The sequence below is a fragment of the Macadamia integrifolia genome, unplaced genomic scaffold, assembly GCF_013358625.1.
Source record: "Macadamia integrifolia cultivar HAES 741 unplaced genomic scaffold, SCU_Mint_v3 scaffold1850, whole genome shotgun sequence".
Taxonomy (NCBI): Eukaryota; Viridiplantae; Streptophyta; class Magnoliopsida; order Proteales; family Proteaceae; genus Macadamia; species Macadamia integrifolia.
This window is the reverse complement of record NW_024868385.1, coordinates 70,654-85,827: the sequence shown is the minus strand read 5'-3', so window position 1 is coordinate 85,827 and position 15,174 is coordinate 70,654. Positions and strand designations below refer to the sequence as shown.

The window sequence follows — 15,174 nt, the reverse complement described above, 5'->3', positions numbered from 1 at the left end:
ACAAGCCGCTGTGCTAGAATGAATTAGTTAAAGAATGGCCGTATAGAGATGCCTAAATGAAAAAAAAAAAAGTAACTGCACCCCCCCCCCTTCCCCTCAATTTTTCTTAGATGGGTACACTATAGAAAGGGAGAGAATAGTAGGAGATTCAAACTCAAGACCTTCTAGTGAGTCCGCTTAGCATATCACAACCTCATAAACTGCGCTAGGCAATTGTTGTTAAAGTAAGTGCCCCGTATTCAATCATTCTTCTGCGTAAAAGCTCCTTATTATTACATATAGTGAACAATTAAAGTGCAGATTACAGTGATTATAATATAGAGGAAACATTGGTGTTGGGGTGAGGGTGAGGGTGAGGGTGAGGGTGGGGGTGGGGGTGGGGTAAGAAATGCCAAAAAAAAAAAAGAAAAAAAAAATACGATATTCCTTTAAAGTTCTAGTACTTAAGAGGTAGAGAGCGAAAATAAAATTCTAGAGTTTCTTCGTAGGTAATAGAACCTGCCTACGGTATTCTCCAAGAGCCCACATAGGGAAGATGTCTTTATAAGATGCATAATGTAACATATTATTCCTCGTGAAGACTCCTAAAATTTCCTGTACAAATGAACAAGTGGAGGAAGCATTATATATTATAGTAAAGGACCTAGTTAAGCTAATGTGATTGGGGAATTCTTTCACCGATGGCCATCATTAGAGTTTAATCTTGTATTAGATAACATTGAAGAGCAATTTAGACCTTCAAGATATAGGGGCAGAATAATGATGACCTTAGATTTATGATTTATCCTATTATAAGAGAAGTCAATTTATCTTATTTTTAGAAAATATGTATCATAAAAATTTCATAGATAAGCGAATCGATAATGGATACTAATAGTGCATCATCTATCTATGGGATTCAGAAATCTATTTGTGCTTATATATTATAATTATTGCCTTGATCAAGTGAGTTCAACTACCTGTTGGGGGAAGCCACCTTCTTCCATTTGTGAATTAATCAACAACTTTGCTGCACGATGCAATGGCTTTGGATCTCTCTCAGCCTACTCAACCCAAAAGAAAAAAAATATATAGTTATATATAATAATAAATCCAGGACTATTATCATTTGGAGAGTATGATATTCCCCATACAATTGAGAATGAGTGCCTAAAGAGAGAGAGAGAGAGAGAGAGTTTAAATGTCCATTTCCCAAATGCATCCCTTTTTATTAGCTGAAACAATTTTATGAGCACAAGACCATTACTCAGCCCAGGCCAACCCCAACCCTAGGTCAATGGGCTGGGTCGGGCTGGGGTTTTAATGTCTCTTAACTCAGCCTAAGTCAAATCCAACCCTAGGTCAAGCTGGGATATCTCAACAATTAGGCCCATTTCTATTGGGTTCAGCCCAATCTAGCCTGGCCCTAATTGATTTTGATTGTGCCAGGCTGGGCCGGAGTGACCCTTATTCTGTGACAGCCCTTCTATATTGGCATTATGAGAGAGAGAGAGAGAGAGAGAGAAAGATAATCCGCTCATTCTCAAACTTTGAAATCCTATTATGTATATTAAAAAATGAAAAAGTAAAGATAGACACGAGGGGTTTGAATGTCAATAATGTATATAAACCTGTCCGGCATGAAGAAGACCGATCATAGCCCACGCAGTTTGAACTAAATTTGACCTACCATCTTCAAATGGAACATATTCCTGTTTAAGCAAACAGCAAACATAGAAAATAGAGATTAAACCAAGAAGAAGTGAAAAGAAGCCTTTGATAGATGGGGATTATTTTCATAGAGAAGGTAAGGACAAAGAAAGTTCAGCAATTGTTACAGGTTTAGATCCAAACTGTCAAAGGTAGGATCATTAATTAATTAGTGTTATAAGTACAGTGAACATATTTTAAGGTCAGCCTAGCTAGTGGCCATTTTGATCAATATCGGCTAATCAATATTATGAAGGGTTAAAACACTTTGACAAACAACTGGTTTAATTTAAATTTTTATTTTTTTTTTATTTTTAAGAAAATTTATAACATAAAGAAAAGGAGGGGGGGGGGATTATGCATGCCCCAAAGGCAAAAGAAAAAATAACGGTTAAGTTTGTCTCGAATCCTTGACTCGCTCCGACATATTTTGGTGGTGACCCGAATGTGAAGTTCTATGATGGAAGCAGAGGGGTTGGGGTGAATAAATCTAATCCAGTATGGTTCAACTGGATTGACCATGACCCGATGGATTGACCAGCGACTTATGGTATATAATGTACTATCGTCTTGTTGAACATTGTTATTGTAATTTTGGGGTTTTTTGAGTTAGGATTTTCAAGGCGAGTTTTCTCGCCTCTACTTGGGTGTAATATATCTTTTATATAGTGAAACATCTTCTTCTTTGCCCAAGATCATAACACCACACCGGTGTGTGAACCTTGTTAAATCTTTGTGTGTTGTGCGATCTGTCTTGATTTATTTTCGTATTCCTTGGTGTTTGCTCTAATAATAACAAAGACTAACAAAATCAGCTAGGCACCTACACCAATAGGAGAAACCATAGCCAACTAAGCGGAATGAACTAAAAGACCACAACCCTACCTACCCATTATCACACAACAAAAGAAAAACTGCCCAAAACAAAACATCACAACCTGGGTTATAGGTATTTTTATAGAAGGGAAAATCCAACTACTAATAACAGATTATTTGTTGACAGGAAACCATATTGAAGGATGTGCAAGGGCTATTCTTACTAGAGCACAACAAGCACAAAGGAGAGGTTGGGTTTTAAAGGAGATCTGGACAAACTCGAAACTTCTCAACCAACTTTCATTCAATTTGGACACCTTTTGGTAGCCCCTGAGTGTGGCCCCAATTTTTGTCTGTATATAAATCATTGCAACATATCACTTATAGATATGTCCCTGAAACTAGTTAGGTTAATTATTTTGAAACCATAGCTAGAGAAATTTTGGGGGAAGGTACTACTACAAACACTAATGCCCTATCTAGCCATGTTACCTGTTTATAACCATGATATATAGTTTCTTTCTTTGTGTTCTTATCAAAAAAAAAAAAAAAAGCCATCTGAGGCGCACGAGGACTTAGCAAAACTAATTTGGCCTGCTTCCCACTTTGATTTTTGGAAGGGATCTCCCAAATCCCATGATGATAGTTAGAAAAAAAAAAATGAAAGGAATCACCTAATATATGTGTACAACTTCACAAAGAATAATTTTCAGAGTAGAATCCATTATGCAAATGGAACTGTCAATAGGGTTATCACATTGGAGGACCACAGAAATATCATCAGAGAGGAACTCTCAGTGAGGTTTAATCTCATTACCTTGTTTGGACATGAAAGGTAACACTCTCCCCAACCATCAGATTCTTGTTGTTTTGATAGTAAGAACTCACAGCCTTTGCGGATTGCTGGACAATTGTAGTATGTCTTCCCAGCAGCGGCTAGCCCTCCCAGTGCAAAGCATGTGCCATAGGTGAAAAACACTCCCCAATTCCCATACCTATGGAAATATTTTTGTCATGTAAAAAGGTTTTAAATAGAATGATTTATAGAAATAGAAGACAAAATATAAGAGTGTTCAAAAAAAAAAAAAAAAAAAAAAAAAAAAAAGATTAAAGCATGAATTATACCATGAACCATCTGGCATTTGTATTTGTTCAAGATAGTGTACTGCTTTCTCTATGAACCTTTCGATTTCTTTCTCTCTATGTTGAGGATATAGTTTCTTAAACATGACAAGGGCTTGGATTGCTGACCCAGTGCACTCAACATACCTAAAACACCACTCTCATAAGTTTCAAATGAGTCTATAAAATAGGGAAAATGCTTAAAATGAGAAATAGAAAAACGTTAAGAAATCTCACCCTTGCTCAACAACAGCGTCTGCAAATAATTCTGAAGGATTTAACATCTGAAAAGAAAACTGACAAAGCATTAATTTGAGTTTTTATTTTATTTTCTATTTTTTTTAAAGGAAAAACCTCACTATTAGCATGGTGGGTAATATCTATTGAAGTTTCCAATCCTAAAATCTTATCTTAAGCTATTAGCTAGAGGCCCAACAACTATATGAAGTAATTCAAGGCCCAATAGTTTTTAATGTGGAATTATTTTCATTACACCCTCACACTTGTTCCCCCCCCCCCCCTCTTTTTGGAAATACACATGACACTATGACAGGTGTGGCACTCTTTTTAGGTGACTGCACGTAAATGTATTATTTAACGTAGTGAGCCTGATGGCCCTAATGTTGCGAAAACTATGATCTATGCTCATGGGAAATTTTTTTTATTGGGAGACAAGGAATTAAGAGTCGCCATCTATGTTAGGTTACAAATGTATATCTTACTAGTTAGTGTAAGATAGTTTTCCATCTATGGGATACTTTAAATTAAATATTGACAGATGATCACTTGAAAATCTAGGGTGTTTAAGAGTTGGAGGCATATTGAGAGATGAGATGAGTACCACTCTAAGCTGCTTTGCACAATATGAAGGCATCAGGACAAATTATATGGCGGAATTCTCTACTTTTTTGTATAGAGATTCAAATGGCAGGGAACAAACGATTTGATAAACTGTGGATTGAAATCAACTCTCAGGCAGTAGTGAGTTGTGTTTGAAATCATGAGATTTCTTGGCGCTTTGAAAAAAAATTGGTGGCATCTGAAGTAGTACCTGGACAATATAATTTGGACAGTATCACATTGTTACCGGAAGATTAAATCAGTAGCGGATAAACTAGCCAAACACCCTACAACAACTAGAAGTAGTACTATATGGGATACAACTCCTCATTTTGTTAATCATGATCTAAATTGGGATTTTCAGCAGAGATTGAGATATCGGATTTATGTAATTTTGTTTATGTATTTTTCTATTGATTGGATCGTTTTTTCTACTAATGGCCATGCCAAAGGTGGAATAGTGATCCAATACGTTTATTTTGTGTGCTCTTTTTTTTCTTTTGTTCTTAAATAATATTCACTTGCTGACTTTTAGCAAAAAAAAGACCACCTTTTAACCAACCTTTCAAGGATATTTCAACAATTCTGGTTTTATTTCTAAATTCCTTGGGACGATTCAAAAATTGTCCGAGGTTGCATAAGACCTCTTGACTCACTATTTCAGTGCTCCACTTTGCTACAGAGCACCTTTTCATCATTCCCACACGTGTTTTTGGGGGTGACAAAATAAAGTGTCTATAAATATTACATTGAAGTGTCTAACCCAAAAGCTTAAGCTATTTGATGGATATGCCTAAATGATATATGAAGGCATCCAAGGTTCTAGAGTTTTAATGTTGGATTATTCTTTTTGGGTGAAAATTCACGTGGCATTTGTGCTCGCTCTATTAGGTGGTTGTAAATGTCTACAGGCCTAGTGGTTTTTTTTTTTTTGCTAAAAGGTCATTTTATTAAAAGAGAACAAAGCAAAACAAAGAGAAATACAAAAGGGCAGGCCGATCCCACTAAACCCACTTGCAACCTCCACCTTCGGCATGGCCATCAGCAGAGGGAACAAGCAAAGGGCTTAGCCAAATCGAAAACGGTGCCTGTCCAACGCATCAGAAGCTAACTCATCAACTACATGTCTCGGGAACTCCACTGAGAATTCTGAAGTACAAGATTTAGATGCTTTCCTAGCCAGAAAATCAGCGACTACATTAGCTTCACGAAAACAGTGAGTGATCTTCCATTGCACCAACTCCAAAAAGGAAATAACAGATCTCCATTTCTGCAGGGCAAACCATGGAATCTCCCTTCTCTGAACTGCTGAGACCACGGACGCTGAGTCTGACTCAATCCAAACACCCCTAGCATGATAGTGTCTAGCTAGCAGAATACCCTCCAAGACTGCCTCAAATTCAGCTTCATATATTTGTTTGACTCCCAGAAAAATGCTAAAAGAGTCGATTACCTTGCCTTTATCATCCCGTAGGACACCACCAGCACCTGCATTACCTGGGTTACCAAGCGAACTTCCATCCACATTGATCTTCATCCACGCCCTGGAAGGCTTACACCAGTGAACCTCAAGAGGTGAAGGGGAAGTTGGATTTCTAATACTTAAACCTATCTTCCTGCAGGTCATCAAGTCTGAAATCGAACGAACTTCTTCACTTGATCCGTCACAGCAAAGCTGAACCTCTTGCCTTATACTTTGAAAGACATACCGCCCTGCCCTTTCTTTATTTTCCTGCCTTCTTTTATTTCTTTCCCACCAAATATGGTTGATAGTGATGATCAAACCCAACTTCCATGGCTTCTTTAGCTGAATCACTTGAGATTTCCTCTTGGCCTAGTGGTTCTAATACCATGTTAAAGTGCCCAACCCTAAAAGGTTTAAAAGTTTTTTAGTGTAGAGGCCCAACTAATATATAAACTCATCCAATCACTGAGAGATTTTCAATGTGGGATTCCCAATACACCCCTAAAATGTAGTCCATTTTAGTTTTTTTTTTTTATTTTTTTTTTATTTTATGCTAAAGGTCAGCAAATGAATATATTGAAAAATGAATAAATAGGAGAATACACGAGAACACTCTGGTTGTTCTTTTTTGGTTGTCAATGCAAAGGGTTGTGGGATAATTCAACAAAATCTTACACAGAAATAAACTAAGTAAAAGAATTTAGCCACTGATTATACAGATTTTCTGTAGAAAATATTTATTATTTTTTCCAAGATGTATTCAAATAATATATTCAACATAATTATTTAAAGTATTTTATAATGTGAAAGAGTTAACCTCTATCCATGATGGTGCTTCAATTGGCTCCCAGGCTGGTAAACCTCCATTTTCACACTATAATGCACATGGTTAGGAAGCTTATTAGCAACATAGAATATTTCAGCAAACCCAAAATGAAGTGCACTTGAATGATATTTGCTCAAGTTGATTTCGTGGAGATAAAATATTAAGAAATTCCAAGAGAGTCGTTCCCTTCAGATTGACATCAAAAAGGAACAAGAACTTTACTAGCCCTAATAAATTTTTGATGTCTACTCCAAAATCTTTACTTGTAGATAGAGAATGATGTTCACAGCATCATATAGGTGTTGGGGTTCCAATGCTTCACCCACAATTTCTGCTGGCATCAGTGATAGCATAAGAGCCACCTGAAAAAAAAAAATATATATATATATATATATAATTAGTAAAACTTTCTATTTGTATATGGTTTAATGTCGGAACAAGTACAGTACCTTCAATGCCTCTGCTGTGCAATCTAAAACTTGCCATCCTTGATCTTTGTCTGAGAAAGTCCATGACCCTTTGGAAATGTGACGGTACATACTTCTGAAGTCACCAGATGGATTGTCCTGAACCTTCAATGTATGTAACATAAAATAATTAGGCCACGGGGGGAAAAAGTGCATAAGTTGTTTAAGTCAGTATTTGAGATTTTGAGATTGAGTTGATACCTGTGAATTTTTTATGTAATCATGAGCTTTTCTAAGGGTAGGTCCAATTTCATCCATTAGATTACTTGCCAAAACTGCTTGTACAGCAAAACTAGTGTCCCACAGCTGGCTGCCAATTGCCTGAAATCAAAATACAGTAGCATTTTAGTATGGCTGAATTTCGTAGTCATCCAGAAAAATGTTGCTGATGTTTTTTCATTCTATGAAACAAAAAACAGAATAAAGTGTTAGGTGTCAACTTGGTGTTTTTCAATTTTTTTGGAACGAAAAATGAGGAAAAAAAAAAAAAGTGGCAAGAAACACAAAATGATGGAACGACGAAACCTTTTTCCATCATTTCGGTTTTGATAAAAATAAAAAAAAAATAACAATTAGGATAATCATTCCTGAAACAGGTTCACCAAACACCATTTTTCTATTTTAAAACAATATTTTGACACAGAAACTAAAAATTCTATTTTTGACACGAAACATCATTTCTAAAACTAAATAATTAACAAACGCAACCTATGTAATTTATGGAGTTCAAATAAAACTATTTGAAGAATTGTTTATCAAAACTATCTTTGGGTGAGGAATTGTTTATCAAAACTATCTTTTTTCAAATATTTGTTACAATACTACATTAATATCAAATGGAAATGCAATGAGAACGTGTGCAAGGGGATCATGGATGACCAATTAAAGTATTGGATATCATATATCTTATATTATTTGATATGGATTCTGACTAAGGAAACCCTATCTAAGTCCAACTAAAGGGAATAGAGCCTTACTCTATTTAGCATTATTCCTTGATATGATGATGCATCTCAATCTATATATATGACTCTAGGTGCATGCCTCATTATTTGTACTCATTGCTAAGATATCTATAAAGTGAACTAGGGGAAGAAATCTAGAGATTCATTGCCTATAGCAGAGGACAAGAAGCTTATCGCAAGTTCAAGTCCAATGGTGGATTCTTCACATGGTTAATGGTATGTAATGTTCCCTTTCTTCTATTTTTGATATGTGAATGCTATACATCAACATGTATGGCATTTCTTATTTCACAGGGGATGAGGCAGTAATTTCTTATGCTCCTGTGTTTGGACCATGGTTTAAGATATTGGAATTGGTTTTGACTGATATTAATCCGATCCTGATCCAATCTGACCTGATCCTTTCAGGCCGATCTGATCAAATTCCTCCAACCATGGTCTGGGCACAGGGACCACACAACGAGACATAATAATAATAATAATAATAATAATAATAATAATAATAATAATAATAATAATAATAATATTTCTACCAACCTGCATTGTCATTCCATCTTCAGCAACCCATATAAAATCTGGGATCCTGGCAAGATGATACTTGAATGCCTCCCCATTTGGATCTTCCACCCAACAAGAAAGCATGCATAATGCCTGTAGAAAGTCAAGCAAATATGAAATAAGTCTCAAAGGATTGTACAACATCCTAGGTTCAACATGGCAGACTATAAGGCAAAGACATCAGTCGTTAATAATCCAACCCAATTAAGCTTTTCATTTTCGATTAAATATATATAAATATAAATATAAAAAAAAAATATATATATATATATATATACACATTGGCATTCATGAATTACCTTCATTGCTATTCCAATGGTTAGGTATCGAGTATTCTGATCTTCATAATGAATGTGGTTCATTGTGACTTGTAGAGCCTTCACTCTCAGTTTGCAGAAAGGCCAGAGTTTAAGAAGAGGCTCCGCAAAAATATATAAACCATCCCAAAGCAAGTCTTGTGTTAAGGGATGGGGGTAGTAGATGTCCTCCTGTAATAATAATAATAAGAAGAAGAAAATATTTGCATGAGCTTAATAAGAACCTAAACAATGAAATAATTAAATTAGGAGACTACCCCCATGGACAATGTAGTTTGAACCAACCTTTGCACACATATGGCGGGCTTTGCTCCAATTTATTTCATGATATGGTTGGAGGTAGAGCTCTTCTCTTAATTGTAGAATGAGACCTGTGATTGGTCCCACGAACCTCTTCCCATATAAATATGACATGGGCAAGTAAATCATGCGAAAGAAGCACATCGTCTTCCCTGCTTTGAATTATGGAATTAAACACGTGAGGAAACGATTTTATTTTTCTTAAGGTCAGGAAAGTATATATTAAAATGAGAGAAAATATACAGAAGTCTAAAATTGGGAAACAAAAACACTCCTAGCATCCTGCACCATCTTCGGCATTGCCATCAATAGAGAAGGAAGCTATGACAACTTATAAAAAGAACTTATTGAAACACAACCTAGACATCATACAAAGCGAAATCTAGGCCTCTCCATTGCATCCCCTTCTATATCGTTCTATATCGTTAGCCGAGAACCACATCACTGGCGAAATGACACCAAAACATAGATAGACATAGACTTAGGTGCTTCTCAACATAATTGGGAGGAACAATAATGTCCTACTATTGTCCAAACTATTTAACCCAACCTAATGACCTATGACACTCACAAGAATAAAATTACATTAAATTCAACTCCTCCAAGGAGCTGCTTGCCACAGTGGTAAGGATCTTAGTTCGATTATGGTGGCTGGGTAACATGGTATCAAAGTAGGGATGTTGAATGTTTGACTCCTACGAAATGCATTGGAAGAGTTTTCCCGACATTTCCTCTCCTTTTGTGCCATGCGATAGATATGCCATATGAGCTCCAAGTGCAAGGACCATGATATCTTAGCTTGCACGTGCCAAGAAGGAGGAGTGTTGATGGATACATTGATGCCATCCTTCCCTAATAATTATTTGAGCTTTTGAGTGAAACGATAGTGAACACCGAGCATTGGGGTCAAATCCCATCTTCACCCTTATTTTTCTAATCCTCCAACCACGCACATCAGAAAATGGGGGGAATTTTCCTTTCGAGGTCCTTGGGGATTTTGGTTAAAGAATAAAAAAGGACAAACCTGGATGAAGAGGTAGATATGAAGGGAGTAACCATAACTCTGGGGGTACTGGGTTGGTGCCAGCCCATTCATATAATCCAAGTATCTATGCCAAAGAGAGCAAAGGAATAAGCTTCAAATAAGAAGAAATGGGCTTATTTTGATTCGTATATGGAGTTCAATATTTAATAAAAATAGTCCTACCGAAAGCCAAATCTTTCCCCAAGATGGTATTGCAACTATTCCACCATGGTCAAGGATCCATTTTCGTGCTCTAGGCAAGGCATCATCTAGGCCACCTTCTGGTCCTTCACCTAACAGTCGCACACAAATGTAGCTCAATGCTGTAGAGAACATGATGCTATGCCCTCTCTATATGCAGCCCCCAGCCTCCATCATCATTCTACAAAACCAAATTGGTTTATCAATTTTTAGGTTTACATGTACAACATTTAGTTATCAATAAAAAAAGAGAAAAAAAAAAGTGAAAGAAAGTTAAATCAATTCTTGATGAGACCTGATTAAACATGGGGGCGACCGATCAACCCCAAGTTTTTCTCTTCAATTAAAAGAAAATGATGAATTGGTTGAAAATGATGGGTAGAAACTTTTGTAGAAATTTGGAGTTAGACTATAATGGTGACTTTGGTCATGAGGTCTTTTTTGAATCCTAAACATTCCGAACTTTAGAAGTGTTTTACGGAAGACTTATCGCATAAAAATACTTCATACTATCTTCGCTCTCGTGATTGGCCAACTTAACTCATCTATCATATTTTATTTCTGGATTCTAATGTGTTGAATGCTCTTGTGTGTCCTTGTCCTCCTCTCTATTTTTGTATCATATTTTATTATTTTTTATTTTCATTTAATATACATGATCTTCTGGTGAAAAAAAGAAGAATGTTCTTGTGTAGAAGATGCAGCCATTATGGTATATTACAGATATTAAATTGTTTGGATGTACCTTTTTTTTTGGCAGGGCATGTCCTGCTTGAGTTAGGGATACCTCTTTCTTTCTTAAGGTATGGCTGAAGAAGGGAGTGGCACCTTTTTCTCAATAAACACATACTACTTAAAAAAATATAAAAATAAATAAATAAATAAAAAATCTCGAAGGGAAAATACTAAAATCTAAGAGGGGGTATTTGTAAACCCAATAAGAGAAGCGAATTATTCCATTTCTTTGGCTATGAGCCTAAGAAATAAAAAAGTTCTTGCAACATGGGTAGCAGCAAAAAAAATGCACCTAACCTGATGATTGTATATGTAGCGAAGAATTTCTTTGCGATGCTCCAATGAGAAGACTGCATTAAGATGTCCAGTAATGTATAGACACATGACCTGTGTTTATGTTCAACAAATGAAACACTAATTGTTAATCATCTTCATCTTCATCTTCATCTTCATCCTCTTATATATGATGAGAGAACTTACCACTGGGGGAAGGAAAAACAGTGATCCTGCACATCCTGCTGGCCAATGGCCATCGCTTGCTTGGAGAGTGGCACAGAATCTGACACCCCGCCGCAATGCTTTAGTTGCTGCTTCATACGTTATTTCCTCATCATCTGCTATCTTAACTGGGGGTATGTCTTGAACAAAGTTGTTTTCCTTGCTGAGCTGCATTATGTAATTTGATCAAAGGAAATGTAAGTTTAAAGGGGGGAAAAATGAAGAAGAAAGAAGAAGTCGAGTACTTGAACCGGAAAGGAAATTGCCCCCAAGAAACTATATCAACCTTAATAAATGAATTGTGTTCATGCTAGCAAAAATGACTCCAAACGACACAAACTTACTTAAATTTACATGAAAATTTATTTAACATTGTGTAAATCCCAACAAAAGAATGTGATTTTTTTTTTTTTTATTGTAATCAGCAAAACATAACAAGATGGATCTTACAGATTAATTTTGTAGAATTGGAAAATAAAATTTTTAATTTTCTGAGTAAAGTTCATTGTATATTTATGGGACAGTTTTCTGTCTAAGAGCGGCCTTGCACCACCGACACAAAGGGCACTCAATGACAATCATGCCCCTCATGGGGTCGTGTGCCTCTGTGTCTAGGCGAAGGGGCCGCTCTTGGATAGAAAACACTTGCCCTATTTTTATTTAAGGGAGATGTTTTGTACACAATCATGCATGATGCACGGCCCATGCATATAATCATCAGATTATGCACAAAATCTTTTACCTTATATTTGTAATAAAATTACTTCTCTTTTTGTTGTCAAAATTTTTATTTGTACATTGTAATTTTCTCTGTCCTATCAATGTTTAAGTTTTTTTACCAAAAGGTATAAGCAAAAAAAAATTGAAGATCAATGAGCCAGTTGATTAATGGTGGATGGTTTTCAAACAGAAATTGGGGTAGTTTTACTTCAACAAAAAGGTGGGTGAGTAATTATCACATTTTTTTTTTTTTTTTTAAGTGAAGGTGTATAATGATCACATTCATCAGTTCTCGCCACTCCACCGGCAAAGGGAAACATCCTTTTGTTTAATGCTTAAATTTTTTGGACATTGTTTCTCATGTATACTAAAATATTTATTCCAAATGACTATTCAATACGTTATTATAAAGTCTCAATAAAGTTTTGAAAATTTTAAGAACCGAATTCAACTGGATCTCAATAAGAACAGTTGAAAAATCCCTTGAGAAAGCTATGTCGTTAAATTTGACAACTGGTATAAAGGAGGGAGGATGGAAAAGAAATGAGCTGAGATGTCTGTACTTGTACTTCTTTGTAGTTAGATATATCATTAAATTTGATAAGTGTACCATCAAGGAGAGACGGTGGAGAAGAAATGAGCTGAAATGTGTACTTTGTAGTTAGATATGTCAATAAATTTGACAAGTATTCTATTTAGGAGATTGAAAGGTCTGTACTTCTCTGTAGTTAGGTATGTCATTAAATTGCTTAAGAAGGTTTTTTTTTAGAAAATATATTCAAGACAATGCCAAAAAAAATTGATAGCAATCCTGAAGGAGGTAGCTCCTCTTATGCTTTTTTGGTGCTCTTGATGTATTTTCGTTTTTCTTTCCTTTCCTCTATTAAATAAAATTACTGATCATCTAACAGAAAAAAAAAAAAAAAAGAGTATGTAAAATTACAATGACACTCATTAGGGAGAGAAAAGGGAAGAGGCCACTGGTATTCTAATCGAAATCTAGACAAAATGTATCAAGATCAGCAATTCTACCATTTCGATAAATCATTTTCTCACTTTTAGCTCATTTTAATCCACTTCCTCTACTTGTTTTGACTTTGACAGTTTATGTACACTTCAGTATACCTATGTACTGTCCGATTAGTCACCTAATGGCTGGGTAGACCTAGGATGCTTATCCATGTGTTGGGATGCATGTCCAAGTCCTCCCAACCGTTGGATGATTAATTAATCACTAATTGGGCCCCTCTCTCTCTCTCTCTCTCTCTCTCTCTCAATAAGGCCACTTCCAACTCTGTAGGGTATTTACCTGCAACCGGAGAAGAGCGTCACCATTGGGTTTGACTCGGGAGCGATTCCTACGGAACTCGTCACGAGCCTTCTCGACGGCAGCTCGCTCCTCAGGGGTGCCGTAATTAGGATCGAACTCCCAAGTCTGTCGTCCAAGGTGATTGTTAGTGCTGTACAGATATGGGTCACCTCCTTTTGCTATCTTTAGCCTCCACATCTTCTCTTCTCTTACAATATACCCTATATGGCCCAAAAGTAAATAAAATAAGATAAGAAACACTTCTAAGAAGAAATAATTCATGAAAGAAACGCTTTTCTAATATTTGTTGGTGTGTGTGTGCATGAGAGAGAGAGGGGACAAAACAAGGAAAACTACAGTAACAATGGAGAGAAGTTCCTCTGGAACACTTTGTCCTTCCGTTTTCCTTGTAGAGATTTGTTGAGAAACTCTTATCGCTTGGTCATGGGATAGTTTAGTGCAATTCTCCCCTCTCCCACCCTCAGCCTTTTATAAGGTTTTCCATCCGTTTGGCTCAATTGTTTTTGTATAGTGTTATTAATATCTTGAGCTGTTGTGTCGGTGAGGTTCGGCTTTGATTGCAAGTTGGTTGCTCATATTATGACTTGTACTTGGTGTGCTACCTTTTTTTACCGCTAATAGCAATGTCGAAGGTGGAAGAGGAGATGACGGTTTTAGAGATGTTCTTGTAAATGTTTTTTATTTTATTTTATTTATAATATATCATTTAGAAAAAAAAAAAATCAAAGGTGAATGATTGGGATAAAGATACGGCTATATCTGTTAAGATCATAAAAAGGCATGTGGAAAAGAATATGTGCATCCAACGACGGAGTTCTGCTACCATTGATGTGTTAGGGTTGGGTGTAGATGTAATTGTAATTGGGTTTGGTCTTGAATCAACCCTCCAGCTGTACAAGCCCTATAGGGTCCATTGAATCCAAATCAAAATAAAAAATTTGACTGAATATTAGAATTCCCTATCTAATTGGATATTGAAAGATGGAACAATTTCTATAGTAAGACCCATTTGAGCATGCTCGTTTTGAAAGTTTCATGGCATTTTCTTGTTTAAACTGGTAATGTGTTTGCTTACGGTCTTGCTTAAAATAGAATCTAGAACAAATTAACAATAGGAACATGATGTAGTAGTAAGTAAAGGATGTTGATTTTAAGGGAAAATTACAGGTACCACCCCTAAAACATACCTAAACCTCAAGTGGGTCACAAAGTTTTAAAAAATCACAAGTTTTAAGCTCTTTCTTTGTCTTAGCTCCCTTTTCTGCTCATGGCAATGCCGAAGGTGGATTAGGGAGTTGAGT

At 36.1% G+C, this 15,174-nt stretch overlaps 1 pseudogene; it reads right to left on the bottom strand.

The window, feature by feature from the left end:
- Positions 1–252: 252 nt before the first annotated feature.
- On the bottom strand, positions 253–14,321 carry LOC122065002 (annotated as a pseudogene).
- Positions 14,322–15,174: the final 853 nt, after the last annotated feature.